Source organism: Schistocerca serialis, chromosome 9, assembly GCF_023864345.2.
Source record: "Schistocerca serialis cubense isolate TAMUIC-IGC-003099 chromosome 9, iqSchSeri2.2, whole genome shotgun sequence".
In the NCBI taxonomy this organism is placed as follows: Eukaryota; Metazoa; Arthropoda; class Insecta; order Orthoptera; family Acrididae; genus Schistocerca; species Schistocerca serialis.
The window spans coordinates 213,843,809-213,859,643 of NC_064646.1; the positions used below are offsets into that span (position 1 = coordinate 213,843,809).

The 15,835-nt window shown below is 36.9% G+C and overlaps 1 protein-coding gene across 1 annotated transcript in view; it reads left to right on the plus strand.

Annotated features, from left to right (window-relative positions):
• Positions 1–15,835, plus strand: part of LOC126419495 (RIMS-binding protein 2-like) — a 268,550-nt gene that overhangs the window by 200,975 nt on the left and 51,740 nt on the right. The gene's annotated exons all lie outside the window — the stretch shown is intronic.

Here is a 15,835-nt window from a genome sequence, read left to right on the forward strand (position 1 = left end):
ATAAACAATGTGAAAACAATAGCTTAAATTAATGTAAAATATTAACTTGCTGCAAAAGAAAATCTTCAGTCTATTTAAATCCAAATAACCAGAAAAAAAATCAAAGTACCATACTGATATTACACATATGCCCTCTTTTGGAGAGTGGGGATGAGACTGGTAAAAGGATATAGTCTGCCAAAGGGTTGTGGTTACCTTTACTTTTTTGTGTTCACTTTATTACAAATATTGCAAGACACATGCTGAGTAAACTACATAAGTTATTTTATTGTCATCTTTATCCAACACAGACTGCAGATCTAATGTTACCAACACTGGTAGATAGCTCCCATTCTGCTTCTTATTCTGGATGCAACATACAACGAACATTGTGTTTTATCAGCTCTTCAGTTCTTTCAACATCAACATCTTTAAATATTCATTGATCTGTGTTCACCTGAATCAGTCCTTATATTTATTTTGTTAATTGGTCAGAGGTTTATACCATCTGAATGGAGCTTGTGTAAGTACATACAGAGCTTTCTTCAAAACAGATTTTTCCAGCTTTTTTATAGCCTTCAAGTATCTTCATGGAAATCTCTTAATCCAGTTACCCATAGAGAATGGCTGTTTTTAAATCAAGCACTGCCATATCAAAATTTTTCTCTGTTGCTAGAGCAAACAACAGTCATAGTGAATGGATATTTGCAACTGGGCTGAACAATGTCTTAAAATCTATATCCTTTTCTTGTTAAAACCTCTGTCAGTTAACCTCGCCTTATATTGGTCATCATCTTAAACTTTAAAGATCCATTTTCCTGTAAAGATGTGCTTTCCTATTGTCATTGTTGGGGTCACTAACTATGTTCAAGTGATTTCTTTTCTTCATCTCTTGCATTTACATAGTTCTCTTTATCTAGGTCATTAATACATTCTTCTATGAAAGTAATGTGTATTATAATCTTCATATTTTAAATATTTCTTCAAATTAGTATTGTCCCTAAAATTTTAGTTCCTTCTTTCTTCATTGTATCCTCTTCTTTTGCCATTCAATACATCTTGACACAATAATATTTCTTCTTCCTGCATCAAAAAGTCTGTGGCTATTTGAAGCATCAGAAGTAATAAAAATATATGGATTATATTAATTAAAAATATATTTGTGAGCACTGCTTCTCTCCACAGCTCTTTCTTCGATTTGCTATCAAAGGTCATGTCTCTTGCCTTGTTCATTATTGTCAGATTTCATCTGCCTGCTTTCCCATTGTTTTGAGGACTATAAGGAATACTATAGCCTAGCACAATTCATTATACTTCACACAATTTCTTTAACCTCACCCCACTTTTATCACATTTTGTTTTTGACACTTTCAGATTGAAGTGATTTTCACTTTCTTACACACATTTTCTTATGAATCTTGCAGCCTTTGACTTATAAGTAACACAAAAATGAATGACGTCATCTAATATTGTCATATAGTATCTGATCCATCAAATTTTGTAGGATCTGTCTCTCCACAAATATCAGCCTGTGTTATATCATGTGGCCTTGTTGCTCTGTCTCTCACAATAGAAAATCTCTTTCTTGTAAGCTTAGTAATCACATAAGGTTCACACGATATATCTTCTGAGCATAAAATATTAGGAACTCTGTTGCACATTCTTTTGATCGGTGAAGTACCGCTTGTGCCTGTGTGAACTGGCTTCTTATAGCATTTTTGTTTTCTTCTTTTGTCAGCAATGACTGCATTTCTGATTTAATATTTTCTTGATACAATCCATATCTTGTTTTTTTGTCCTTTAACAATGAGTGCAATTTTTTTCAGTGATAGCATTCATGGACATCAGATTTCTATTCACTTCAGGAACGTACATAACATCCTTGAGAATACAGTTTTCACCACAAAGTTTCCTGTTGCTACTATGTTCATTGATCCACATTATTTGACAACTGTCACAATGCTGTTGTGGTCTTTCACGTTTGTTAACTTGTCAGCTTCATTAAATATTTGTGTTACACATGCACTTTTGAGAACCATAACCATTTATACTTTCTCATTATCTTCTTCTGAAATCTTTTCTGGTTGCATTCACATACAATAAAAGTGTTGCCTCCTTTATTAATTTATTCATCAAGGTCTTCTTTCTTATTTTCTTGACTGAGGTCTTCTGTTTTGTTTTCTTCAATTACTGCTTTTTCTTTTATGTCTGCTAATGTGAAAAATCACATTTTTGTTTTGTTTTTGTAATGAAAATAATAATTGTTACAAAGAAGATTATTTCTTTTATTTCCTGTTAAAATGAACATTAAATGCAGTTCTTTCTTCTTTATTATTACTTTTCAACCATTTATCTTCTATTATGGGCCTTAAAATTAAGTTTCCCATGGGCACTGGGTGATATAATCGATACTGAAAAAAAGTGTTTGAATTCATCTGGCAAAATAGACAGTATCTCAGTACAAGCATATTTGTTTTTTCTTTTTTTTCCCCCCAGAAGCTATAAAATTCTGAGTTATTTGTGAAGCATCTCTTCACATCATACGTAACCTTGGAAGTTTCACCTTTTTGGGATTTATCCTCAATATATAACAGTTCACCTTGGTTTATGATGCTGCTATTTCTTCTTCCTTTCTTTAAAGTGATCCAGTTCCCTCCACAATGTCATACAGATCTTTTACATAAAAAAAATATTCCAATTTTGATGTCCCATATGCCAAAAGAACAGCTGCCTTTGTGCACTTGTATATCGTGCAATTATTCGTTTTCTTGAGACAGCTTTAAGTGAATTTTTCCCCACAATATAGATTGTTATTATGATTCCCCTCCCCTTTTTTCCTTTTTATCACATCCTCTTGTTTTACCTTTTTATTTTGTACAGCACAGGACCCATAACCTGTTATTTTTTTACTTTTATGTGCTGACTTTATTTTGAATATTATATCACACATGCTGATTAAACTACATAAGTTATTTTACTAACATCTTGCTACAACACAGAACGAGGATATTATATCACCCACAACCTCAGAGAACTCCCATTCTGCTTCTCATTCTGGATGCCAACTTTAAAAAGAAACATATAGTAAATATAGTGTCTTCCCAGCTCAACACTTTCAACATTAAACTGCTTTTCATACTCTTCTACTCTTATAACTACAGTTAGGTTTCCTGGTTGAGAACCTTTCGCTTTTTGTATTCTATTGCATAACTCAGAGTCTTACTGTAATTCCAGTTCCAAAAAAATGTAGTTGGTGTGCACAGGATGGAATATTACCAAATCATCACCTGAATCAGTCAGTGTTGTAAAATACTGACATGAATTATTTACAGAAGGGTGTAATAACTTGTAGAAGCCAACATCCAGAAAGAAACGTAGAAATAGGCAAGGCAGTATTGATGCTAAGACTTGTCTGAGAAGATAGTGTGAATTAAGAAAAACATACATTTATTGTGTTTATTGAAAGAAGAAGCTGGAAAAACAGTCAAAGATGAAATGTTATAGCTAGTAACAATTGGTTTAGCTGATTCAAAAATCATTGTAATGTGCATTTCATCAAGGAAACTGCAGTGGCGACAAGTGCTGGTAAGGAGACTGTACTGATCTATCCAGTGAATCTCAAAGCAGTGATAAAAGTAAGTGGCTGCAGCAGACAAACCATATTCAGTGTAAATGAAACTGATCTGCTCTGAAAAAAGATGCCTAAAGGAACTTTTATCATTTATGAAGAGAAAATCTTTGTGAGTTTGAAGGCTTCCAAAGCTTGATGGACGGTAATGGTCGGCGTCAATGTAGCTGCTGGTAGTAAATTAGAATTTCTCATATTTTACCACTCAGAAAATCCAAGAGCTTTAAAAAATACATCTAAACTTCGGTTTCCCACAATTTAAAAGTTGAATGCTAAAGCTTGGGTGACAACTTCCCTTTTTGAGGACAGGTTTGGGCACCACTTTGTACCTGAAGTTGAACACTATGGCCAATTAAAACAAATCCCATTTAAAGTGAAGCTATTAATAGATAACACACCAGGTCATCCTCCTGTTGCTCTAATTAATTTTGATCCACACATGAAAGCTGCATTTTTGCCACAGAATAAAAGCAGCTCAACTGATGGATGAGGGATTCAGTAAGACATTTAAAACTTTTGTACATGTCCTGAGAATTATTCAACAATCTTGGAATGAACTTTAAATGGCATCTTGAAGTAACTGTGTCCATCTTCTTGCACCACTAATACTCATAGGGAATCAGTACCAGACCCTGAGCAAATTGATGGTATGATTGAAGAAGCAGTCAATCTTGCCAGACAAATTTAGAAGTGGATGGTCACGATTTTCAAGTACTGCTAGATTCACACCATCAGGAGCTGACAATTGATGAGCTAATAAAAAATGCATGAGCAAGAACAAAACATGAAACAACCTAAAGCCTTAGACACAGCTCAATCAGAAGACAAAATGATGTTTGCAAACTTGACAGAAGACCTCAGTCCCATTGAAAAAGTGTTAGAAATTTTAGGAAAAATATACTCCTATGAAATGTGCATTTCTGCTACAAAATGGGGAGTAAAAAATTTATTAGCATGCTTAGAAGGAGTTTTGCATGAAAAGAAAAAGAAATTGACTCCTCAGATGACATTGTTTGATTTCATGAAGCCTTCTGCATCACAATAATTTAGGTTTGCATGGTTGCAGTGCATATTACTGTACTGTAATGTAATTCATTGAATTGTTGAACATCTTATTAAACATTTTTCTTCTAAATTACATTGTTTTCTTTAGTCACTGGTCCCAACTGAAATAATTTATATGTATTTATATGCAAAATTGGAACCCAACTTAACTGAATTTGCCTTACATCGTTATCACTCGGTCCCAAGTTATTATTGTCCAAGTTGTTACTGTATTACATTTGTATTCTAGTTTGAGGGCATTTTGTGTGTCTCATACATCTTACATACTAGGTTATGCCATGGTGGGTTCTCCCAAGGACCTCAGTAACATAGCTACTCTGTGTACTTTTCCCATCATACTGCCTTCCCGTTTGTGCTCAATATTGGCATGTCATCTGAACTCTTGATATTCTTAATGTTGCATTTCTTTTCTTCAAAGATTTCTGTAATTTTCTTGTACATGGCATTTATCTTTCCCATAATCATGTATGATTCTACAACTTTGCATTTTCTTTCTATCCATTCCTGTTTTGTCTATTTGAATTTCCTATTAATCTCTTTTTTGAGACATCTTATTGCCTTTTGCATGTGTCATTTGCTTCATTCTCCTATTGTCTTATTTTGCCAGTTAAAGTCAATATCTAAAGTTCTGTCCAAGAATTTCCGTCATGTTTTGTCTTTTTGCTTAATTGTACCTCTTTAGCCTTCACTATTTTATTTTTCAGATCTTCCTGTTCATCTTCTTTTGTTTTTGTTTCATGTATTTGTGTCAGTCGTTGCCTGATGCTCCCCTTGAAACTCTCAATAATGTCTGGTTCATTCAGCACACTGATGTTCTGTTTTATTAATTTTCTAACTTTCTGCAGTTTCTTCACTTTTAATCTGTAGTTCGTAACCCACAAATTATGGTCAGAGTTCATATCAGCCCATGGAAACACATTGCAATTTGTTATCTGGAAAAACCTGTGCATTAAGAATTTTTTATTATATATATAAAAAAAAATTTAAAAAAATCTTCATGCACAGGTTTTTCCAGATTTCAATTTGCAATATGTTTCCATGGTCTGATATGAATTCTGACCATAATTTATGGCATATGAACTATAGAGTGAAAGTAAGAAACTGCAGAAAGTTAGGAAATTAATAAAACAGAACCTCAGTGTGCTGAATAAACCAGACATTATTAAGAGTTATTATATACAATTTCCCCTCCCCAGTGAACCATGGACTTTGCTTGCTGTTGGTGGGGAGGCTTGCATGTCTCAGCGATACAGATAGCCGTACTGTAGGTGCAACCACAATGGAGGGTTATCTGTTGAGAGGTCAGACAAACGGGTGGTTCCTGAAAAGAGGCAACAGCCTTTTCAGTAGTTGCAGGGGCAACAGTCTGTATGATTGACTGATCTGGCCTTGTAACACTAACCAAAACAGCCTTTCTGTGCTGGTACTGCAAACGGCTGAAAGCAAGGGTAAACTACAGCCTTGATTTTTCCCGAGGGCATGCAGCTCTACTGTATGGTTAAATGATAATGGTGTCCTCTTGGGTAAAATATTTTGGAGGTAAAATAGTCCCCCATTCGGATATCCAGGTGGGGACTACTCAGGAGGATGTTGTTATCAGGAGAAAGAAAACTGGCATTCTTCCGGTTGGAGCATGGAATGTCAGATCCCTTAATCGGGCAGGTGGGTTAGAAAATTTAAAAAGGGAAATGGATAGGTTAAAGTTAGATATAGTGGGAATTAGTGAAGTTTGGTGGCAGGAGGAACAAGACTTTTGGTCAGGTGAATACAGAGTTATAAATACAAAATCAAATAGGGGTAATGCAGGAGTAGGTTTAATAATGAATTAAAAAAAAAAAAAAGGAATGCGGGTAAGCTACTACAAACAGCATAGTGAACGCATTATTGTGCCCAAGATAGATACAAAGCCCAGCCCTACCACAGTAGTACAAGTTTATATGTCAACTAGCTATGCAGATGGCGAAGAGATTGATGAAATGTATGATGAGATAAAAGAAATCATTCAGATAGTGAAGGGATGAAAATTTAATAGTCATGGGTGACTGGAATTCGGTGGTAGGAAAAGGAAGAGAAGGAAACGTAGTAGGTGAATATGGAATGGGGGTAAAGAATGAAAGAGGAAACCAGCTGGTAGAATTTTGCTCAGAGCATAACATAATCATAGCTAACACAAGGTTCAAGAATCATGAAAGAAGATTGTATACATGAAAGAAGCCCACAGATACTGGAAGGTATCAGATAGATTATATAATGGTAAGACAGAGATTTAGGAACCAGGTATTAAATTGTAAGACATTTCCAGGGGCAGATGTGCACTTTGACCACAATCTATTGGTTATGAACTGTGGATTAAAACTGAAGAAAGTGCAAAAAGGTGGGAATTTAAGGAGATGGGACCTGATAAACTGACAGAACAAGAGGTTGTAGAGAGTTTCAGGGAGAGCATTAGGGAAGGACTGACAAATACAGGGGGGAAGAAATACAGTAGAAGAAGAATGGGTAGCTGTGGGAGATAAAATAGTGAAGACAGCAAGAGGATCAAGTAGGTAAAAAGATGAGGGCTACTATAAATCCTTGGGTAACAGAAGAGATACTGAATTTAATTGATGAAAGGAGAAAATACAAAAATGCAGTAAATGAAGCAGACAAAAAGGAATACAAATGTCTGAAAAATGAAATTGACAGGTAGTGCGAAATGGCTAAGTAGGGATGGCTAGAGGACAAATGTAAGGATGTAGAGGCATATCACACTAGGGGTAAGATAGATATTGCCTGCAGGAAAATTAAAGATACTTTTGGAGAAAAGAGAACCACTTCCATGAATATCAAGAGCTCAGATGGAAAACCAGTTCTAAGCAAAGAAGGGAAAGCAGAAAGGTGGAAGGAGTGTATAGAGGGTCTATGCAAGGTCAATGTTCTTGAGGGCAGTATTATGGAAATGGAAGAGGATGTAGATGACGATGAAATGGGAGATATGATACTGCGTGAAGAGTTTGACAGAGCCTTGGGAGTGCCTGCCCTGACAAAACTCTACCATCTGATGAGCAAGATGTATGAGACAGGCAAAACATCCTCAGACTTAAAGAAGAATATAATAATTCCAATCCCAAAGAAAGCAGGTGTTGACAGATGTGAAAATTACCGAACTATCGGTTTAATAAGCCACAGGTGCAAAATACTAACACGAATTCTTTATAGACGAATGGAAAAACTGGTAGAAGCCGGCCTTGGGGAAGATGAGTTTGGATTCCATAGAAATGTTGGAACACGTGAGGTGATACTGACCCTTCGACTTATCTTAGAAAATAGGTTAAGGGAAGGCAAACGTACCTCTCTAGCATTTGTAGACTTAGAGAAAGCTTTTGACAATGTTGACTTGATTATTCTGTTTCGAATTCTGAAGGTGGCAGGAGTAAAATACAGGGAACGAAAGGATATTTAAAATCTTCACAGAAAACAGATGGCAGTTATAAGAGTTGAGGGGCTTGAAAGGGAGGCAGTGGTTGGGAATGGAGTGAGACAGGGTTGTATCCTATCCCTGATGTTATTCAATCTGTATATTGAGCAAGCAGTAAAGGAAACAAAAGAAAAATTCAGAGTAGGTATTATAATCCATGGAGAAGAAATAAAAACTTTGAGGTTCGGTTATGACATTGTAATTCTGTCAGAGACAGCACAGGACCTGAAAGAGCAGCTGAATGGAATGGACACTGTCTTGAAAGGATGATATAAGATGAACATCAACAAAAGAAAAATGAGGAGAATGGAATGTAGTCGAATTAAATCAAGTGATGGTGAGGGAATTAGATTAGGAAACAAGACACTTAAAGTTGTAAACTAGTTTTGCTATTTGGGGAGCAAAATAACTAATGATGGTCAAAGTAGAGAGGATATAAAATGTAGACTGGCAATGGCCGGTAAAGCGTTTCTGAAGAAGAGAAATTTGTTAACATTGAGTATAGATTTAAGTGTCAGGAAATTGTTTCTGAAAGTATTTGTATGGAGTGTAGCCATGTAGGGAAGTGAAATGTGGATGATAAATAGTTTAGACAAGAGGAGAATAGAAGGTTTTGAAATGTGGTGCTACAGAAGAATGCTGAAGATTAGATGGTTAGATCACATAACTAATGAGGAGGTATTGAATAGAATTGGGGAGAAGAGAAATAGACTAGAAGAAGGGATCGGTTCGTAGGACATATTCTGAGGCATCAAGGGATCACCAATTTAGTATTGGAGGGCATCGTGGAGTGTAAAAATCATAGAGAGTGACCCAGAGATGAATACACTAAGCGGATTCTGAAGGATGTAAGTTGCAGTAGTTACTGGGAGATGAAGAAGCTTGCACAGAATAGAGTAGCATTGAAAGCTGCATCAAACCAGTCTCTGGACTGAAGACCACAACAACAACAACAATTTACACCTAAAACTGCAAGCTATTTTTGTACAGTACCACTTCCTATATTAAAGCATTTGTCATACTGAGGAACTAGTCCTTGTAGAATTTTGCTTCTTGTGAGCTAAGTGATGCTTTGACACACCTTTAAATTATCATCATTTTCAATCCACTGTAATCATAGCTTTTTATGTCTTCACCAACCAGTTAGAAATCAGAGCTGCAAAAAGGATGATCAAATGATTCGAAGTTGATACAGTTAAGCAATGTTTGTGTGCCTGTGGCAATATGTGACCTAATGTTAATCTGCACAAAAGCTCAACATTGCATGCATTTTCTTCTGGACACCACTTCTGCACTTGTTTAGAGGTCGCAATAAATCTCAGAGTTCATTCTAGTACATATTTACATAAAATAAACAAGGAGCTCCTTTCTGTCCGAAAAATTAATTTTGTGCAGAAAATGTTTGGTGTTTTCTCTCCATGTTTATGTTTGTAACCATGTTTCTGCCTCTGTCATAACGTGACTGAGAAATTTGTCTCCATCTTTACTATACCACTTCAGAAACATTACTGCAGCTCCCAAGTCTTTGTTTTGTAGACATGAGTCAAAAGCTTTGAGATCTATCATGCGCAAAATTTTTGATAGTCAAATTATCAATCATACGTTCGTATAACACTATCCATGATATCTGAGAGAAACTGACTAATGATTCTGTATTTGGGAACCAACAATTTTCTCTGATCCTCTCATTAACCTATTTAACAAGTTCATTTTCACAAAAAATGGTGATCCTCTTTGTTCTTCATCGTAGACTTTTGTCTAACTTTTACTGAAACAAATGGCACAATTTCTTTGCAATCCTATCATTCATAGTGTTCCTTCCATTAATTGCACAAAGTTCACTATGTAGCATACAAACTTCAGGTTTTTCACACCAGAAAAACATATCGCAGTTGTTGTGATGTTTAGTCTGAAGAATGGTTTAATGCAGCTATCCAGGCTTGGCAGTCCTTCATCTCTGCATAACTACCACAGCCGTCATCTATTTTAACCTGCTTACTGTGTTCAAGGCTTAGACTCTACAAATTTTTACCCCCAAACTTCCCTCCAATATAAAATCGACAGATCCTTGATGCCTCACAATGTGTCCTATGAACTGATCCTTTATTTAAGACTCAACGAAATTACAGACACTGGCTGAATGTGGGCACTGATTTAAATCGGTAGGAAAGATTGAAAAAGGTACTCTGTAGCATTGGTGCCTTTCTTTGCTTCCATTTATTGTGTCCCAAGCAAATGAAAAAAAGTACAGGTGGTTGTTATGAAAAGGGTAGAGGAACTGACCCACAAAATGACAGAACAATAAGCTTAACATTGGTTTGCTGCAGAATTCTTGAACATATTCCATATTTGAGTATATTAAATTTTATTGACACTGGAAAGCTTCTGTTCACAAATCAGCTCAATTTTAGAAAGTATTGTTCTTGCAAAACTCAACTGACCCTTTTCTCATGTGATATCCTGTAAATTAAGGATGAAGGGCAACAGGCTGATTCCATATTCCTAGATTTCCAAAAAGCATTTGACTTGGTGCCCGACTTGGTTCCCAGATATATGAGTCGTCTTGTCCTCAATGACGAGTATTACTTAGAGACAAGGATATCATAAGGAAGTGTGTTAGGACCACTGTTATTTTCTACATACATAAATGATCTGACAGATAGGGTGAATAACAGTCTGCAGCTCTTTGCTGGTGATGGTGTGGTCTATGGGAATGAGTGTCGAAGGATATGTGATGACTGAGACAGAATTTTTAGGTGGTTGATTAATGGCAGCTGGCTCTAAATACAGAAAAGTGTAAAATATTCAGATGACTAGGGAGAAACAATCTCATAATGTTTGATTACAACATTAGTAGTGTGCTGCTTGATGTAGGCATAACACTGCAAAGTTATATGAAATGGAATGAGCACATAAGATTGTAGTAAGGAAGTCTAGTGGCTGACTTTGATGTATTGGGAGAATTGGGGAAGTGTGATTCATCTGTAAAGGAGACCACATGCAGAACACAGGAGATGTTTCAGGAACTCAAATCAGAATCCCTGGAGGGAAGGCAACATTCTAATTGAAGAACACTATTGAGAAAATTTAGAGAACTAGCATTTGAAGCTGACTGCAGAACGTTACCAATGTATGTTTCATGTAAAGACCACAAATGTGAGGTAAGAGAAACTAGAGCTCATACAGAGGTGTACAGATGGTCGTTTTTCCCTTGCTCTTTTTGAGCATAACAGGAAAGGAAACAACTAGTAATTGTACAACCTATCTTCTGACACACAACATATGATGCCTTCCAGAGTATGTATGTAGATATAGCTGTAGATGTAGATATAACTGTTCTGAAAGATGTGTGTTTAGTTCATGCTTTAGAGTTCTATCTCACATAGTTTCCTTGTGAGATTTTCCTTAATAGTTTTTCCTTCAGAGTTTTCTTCAAATATTCATCTGACAACTTGCTTTTCATATTTTTATGTTCTTCTATCTACTGTTTCATCTTTATCTTTTCCACCTGCTTTACCAACTTCTTTTCTTTCATCTGTGTCAGAGACAAGTTAAAAAATGTTAGCCACGAACAAAATACTGCTCCCATAATTTATGTAATTAAAATGAACAGGACAATCATCAGGTGGCCAATAGACCTATATCCAAAAATAATAAATTGTTTCTAAACATGAAATTCCGAATAAAGAAACGAAGCAGATACAGAAATGAAATAGTCAAATAGAGAAACATAACAGCTTGCATTATTTTACCTTGCTCCACTCTCATGACTCCTCACCCTACCAATATAAGTTTGCAAAGGTACCATTATAGAGGTTTAATAGAGAAACAATTATTTGTCCTCCTCTCCCATGCATGTAACATGGCCCCACCATCTAAGCCTGTTCGCCCTGACTGCTACATCTATAGAGTTCATTCCCAGTTTTTCTTTGATTTCCTCATTGTGGACATCCTCCTGCCATTGTTCCCATCTACTAGTACCTGCAATCATCCTAGCTACTTTCATATCTGTAGCTTCAACCTTATTGATAAGGTAACCTGAATCCACCCAGCTTTCGCTCCCATACAACAAAGTTGGTTGAGAGATTGAACGGTGTACAGATAACTTAGACTTCGTACTGACTTCCTTCTTGCAGAAGAGAGTAGATTGTAGCTGAGCACTCACTGCGTTAGCTTTGCTACACCTCACTTCCAGTTCTTTCACTATGTTGCCATCCTGTGAGTATATGCATCCTAAGTACTTGAAACTGTCTACCTGTTCTAACTTTGTTCCTCCTATTTGGCACTCAATCCGTTTATATCTCTTTCCCACTGACATTACTTTCGTTTTGGAGATGCTAGTCTTCATACCATATAGTCCTTACATTTCTGATCTAGCTCTGAAATATTACTTTGCAAACCTTCAATCGAATCTGCCATCACAACTAAGTCATCCGCATATGCGAGACTGCTTATTTTGTGTTCACATATCTTAGTCTCCTCCAGCCAGTCTATTGTTTTCAACATATGATCCATAAATAATATGAACAACAGTGGAGAGAGGTTGCAGCCTTGTCTTACCCCTGAAACTACTCTGAACCATGAACTCAATTTACCGTCAACTCTAACTGCTACCTGACAATCTATTTATAGATCTTTAACTGCTTGCAAAAGTTTGCCTCCTATTCCATAATCTCGTAGAACAGACAACAACTTCCTCTAAGGAACCCGGTCATATGCCTTTTCTAGATCTATAAAGCATAGATACAATTCCCTGTTCCACTCATAACACTTCTCCATTATTTGCCATAAGCTAAAGATCTGGTCCTGACAACCTCTAAGAGGCCTAAACCCACACTGATTTTCATCCAATTTGTCCTCAACTAATACTTGCACTTTCCTTTTGACAATACCTGAGAAGATTTTACCCACAACGCTGATACCTCTGTAGTTGTTACAATCTTTTCTGTTTCCATGTTTAAAGAGTGGTGTGATTACTGCTTTCGTCCAGTCAGATGGAACCTGTCTCAACTCCCACGTCATTTCAATTATCCTGCGTAGCTATTTAAGTCCTAACATTCCACTGTATTCGATGAGTTCCGACTTAATTTCATCCACCCCAGCCTATTTATTGCACTGCAATCTATTGACCATTTTCTCCACTTCCTCAAATGTAATCCTATTTCCATCATCATTCCTATCCCATTGTACATCAAAATCTAAAACATTACTGATTGTATTTTCACCTACATTAAGCAACTCTTCAAAATATTCCCTCCATCTGCCCAAGCCATCAACAGGATTCACCAGCAGTTTTCCTGACCTGTCCAAAATACTTGTCATGTCCTTCTTACCTCCCTTTCAAAGATTGATAATTACACTCCAGAATGGTTTTCCAGCAGCTTGACCCAAAGTCTCCAACCTGTTTCCAAAGTCTTCCCAAGATTTGTTCTTGGATGCTGCAATTATCTGTTTGGCTTTGTTTCTTTCTTCAACATAACTTTCTATGTCTACCTGAGCTCTAGTATGTAGCCATTTTTGATATGCCTTCCTTTTCCTTTTACAGGCTGCCTTGATTGTGTCATTCCACCAAGCTGTTTGCTTCATCCTACCTTGACACACTTCTGTTCCAAGACATTCTTTAGCCCTTCTAGTACTGTGTCCCTGTACCTTGTCCATTCCTTTTCCAATGACTATAATTGACTACATTCAACTAACTGGTACCTTACTGAGATCACTATTATGTACTTGTGCCTGATTTCCTTATCCTGAAGTTTCTCCACTCTTATCCTCCTACATATGGACCTGACCTCCTGCACTTTCGGCCTCACAATACCAATTTCACTGCAGATTAAATAGTGATCAGTGTCATCAAAGAATCCCATGAATACACGTGTGTCCCTCACAGCCTTCCTGAATTCCTGATCTGTTATTATATAGTCAATGACAGATTTGGTTCCCCTGCCTTCCCAGGTATACCGGTGAATGTTCTTATGTTTAAAAAAGGACTTTGTAATTACTAAGCCCATAATGGCACAGAAATCCAAAAGTTGTTTCCTGTTCCTGTTGGCCTCCATATCCTCTCCAAATTTTCCCATAATCTTTTCATACCCTTCTGTTCAATTTCCAATCCTGGCATTAAAATCACCCATGAGCAGAACACTGTCCTTGCCCTTTACTCTAACTGCTATGTCACTGAATGTGTCAAAAAACTATCCACCTTATCTTGATCTGCCCCTTCACAATGCGAATATACTGACACAATCCTAATTTTCTTGCTAGACACTGTCAAATCTATCCACATCAGTCGTTTGCTTGCATACCTTAATGCAACTACTCTGGGTCCCATTTCTTTCCTTATGTAAAGCCCTGCACCCCATTGTGCTATTCCTGCTTTGACTCCTGACAGTTACATTGTATTCTCCCACTTCCTCTTCTTTCTTACCCCTTACCTGAACGTCACTAACAGCTAAAATGTCCAACCCCATCTTACTTGCAGCCTCTGGTAGCTGTACCTTCTTCCCAGAGTAGCTCCCATTGATATTAATAGCTCCCCATCTTATTACCATTCGTTTGCCAAGTTGTATCTTAGGAGTCCCTGGTTTGTCAATTAGAGGTGGGACTCCGTCACCTCCAAAGGTCCGAGGCATTTTGCTCTGATTGATGCCAGCATCATATTTAAAGTACCAGGGAAGCAGGTTGCCAGCCTTACTTGCCCCGGGTCCCATTGAGTTTTACCCCTAATGCTTGAGGGACTAACTGGTGGATTTGGTAGTCTTTGCCATCTGAGAACAAAGGTGACCACGACTCAGAATATGTCTGAGATGCCCAGCCTTATTCCAAAGTAACTGGTATCCCAACTGTCAGGACCACTTACTTGGCCACTCATACGTTGCCTGTGGTTCATGAACTAGGACATGACAACAGGAACCCACAGCATGAACCACATATAATTATTGAAAAATGAAAAAAGTTGTCAGAAAAATTACAAAAGCTCTTCTAGAAGCCTGGACAGTTGTTATTTCTTAGATAATTATTTCTCTTTCTGTTAAGTATGATGTTGTGCTCTGTCTTCAGTTTTTAATATCTGTAAAAGGGCTAGAAAAGCTATGGAATACACAAGCAGACCCACTGTTACAATCAGCCGAAAAAGAGCGAGATAAACTCACAGAGAAGGAAGTGTTATACTTCAGTATCCAGAACCATATGCTTTTGGTAATGAACAGCAGAATACTGGTGATGAACACCAAGTCAAAGGTGTTATCATCTGGCAAAAAAGGATACAAAAAAAGTGTGTGAAATCTTATGGGATTTAACTGCTAAGGTCATCAGCCCCTAAGCTTACACACTACTTAACGTAAATGATCCTAAGGACAAAGACACACACCTGTGCTCGGGGGAGGACTCGAACCTCCACCAGGACCAGCCACACAGTCCATGACTGCAGCACCTTAGACCGCTGGGCTAATCCCGTTTGGCAAAAAAGGATACACAGTAACATGATCAGAAATTTATGGAAAGAACGCTGTTTACTAGATGAAGACATTTCTTCATTACTACCTCATATGTATAAAGATTGGTTGGAAAGTAATGTCACATTATTCATTTGACTTTTAATTTAAAAAATAAATATAAATGTAGGCAACATATAGTCAATTTTTTAAAATAATTATTGGCTTTTCCTTATAATATCTGTCCTTTTCAGCAGCTTTTATAGGCCTTGGAAG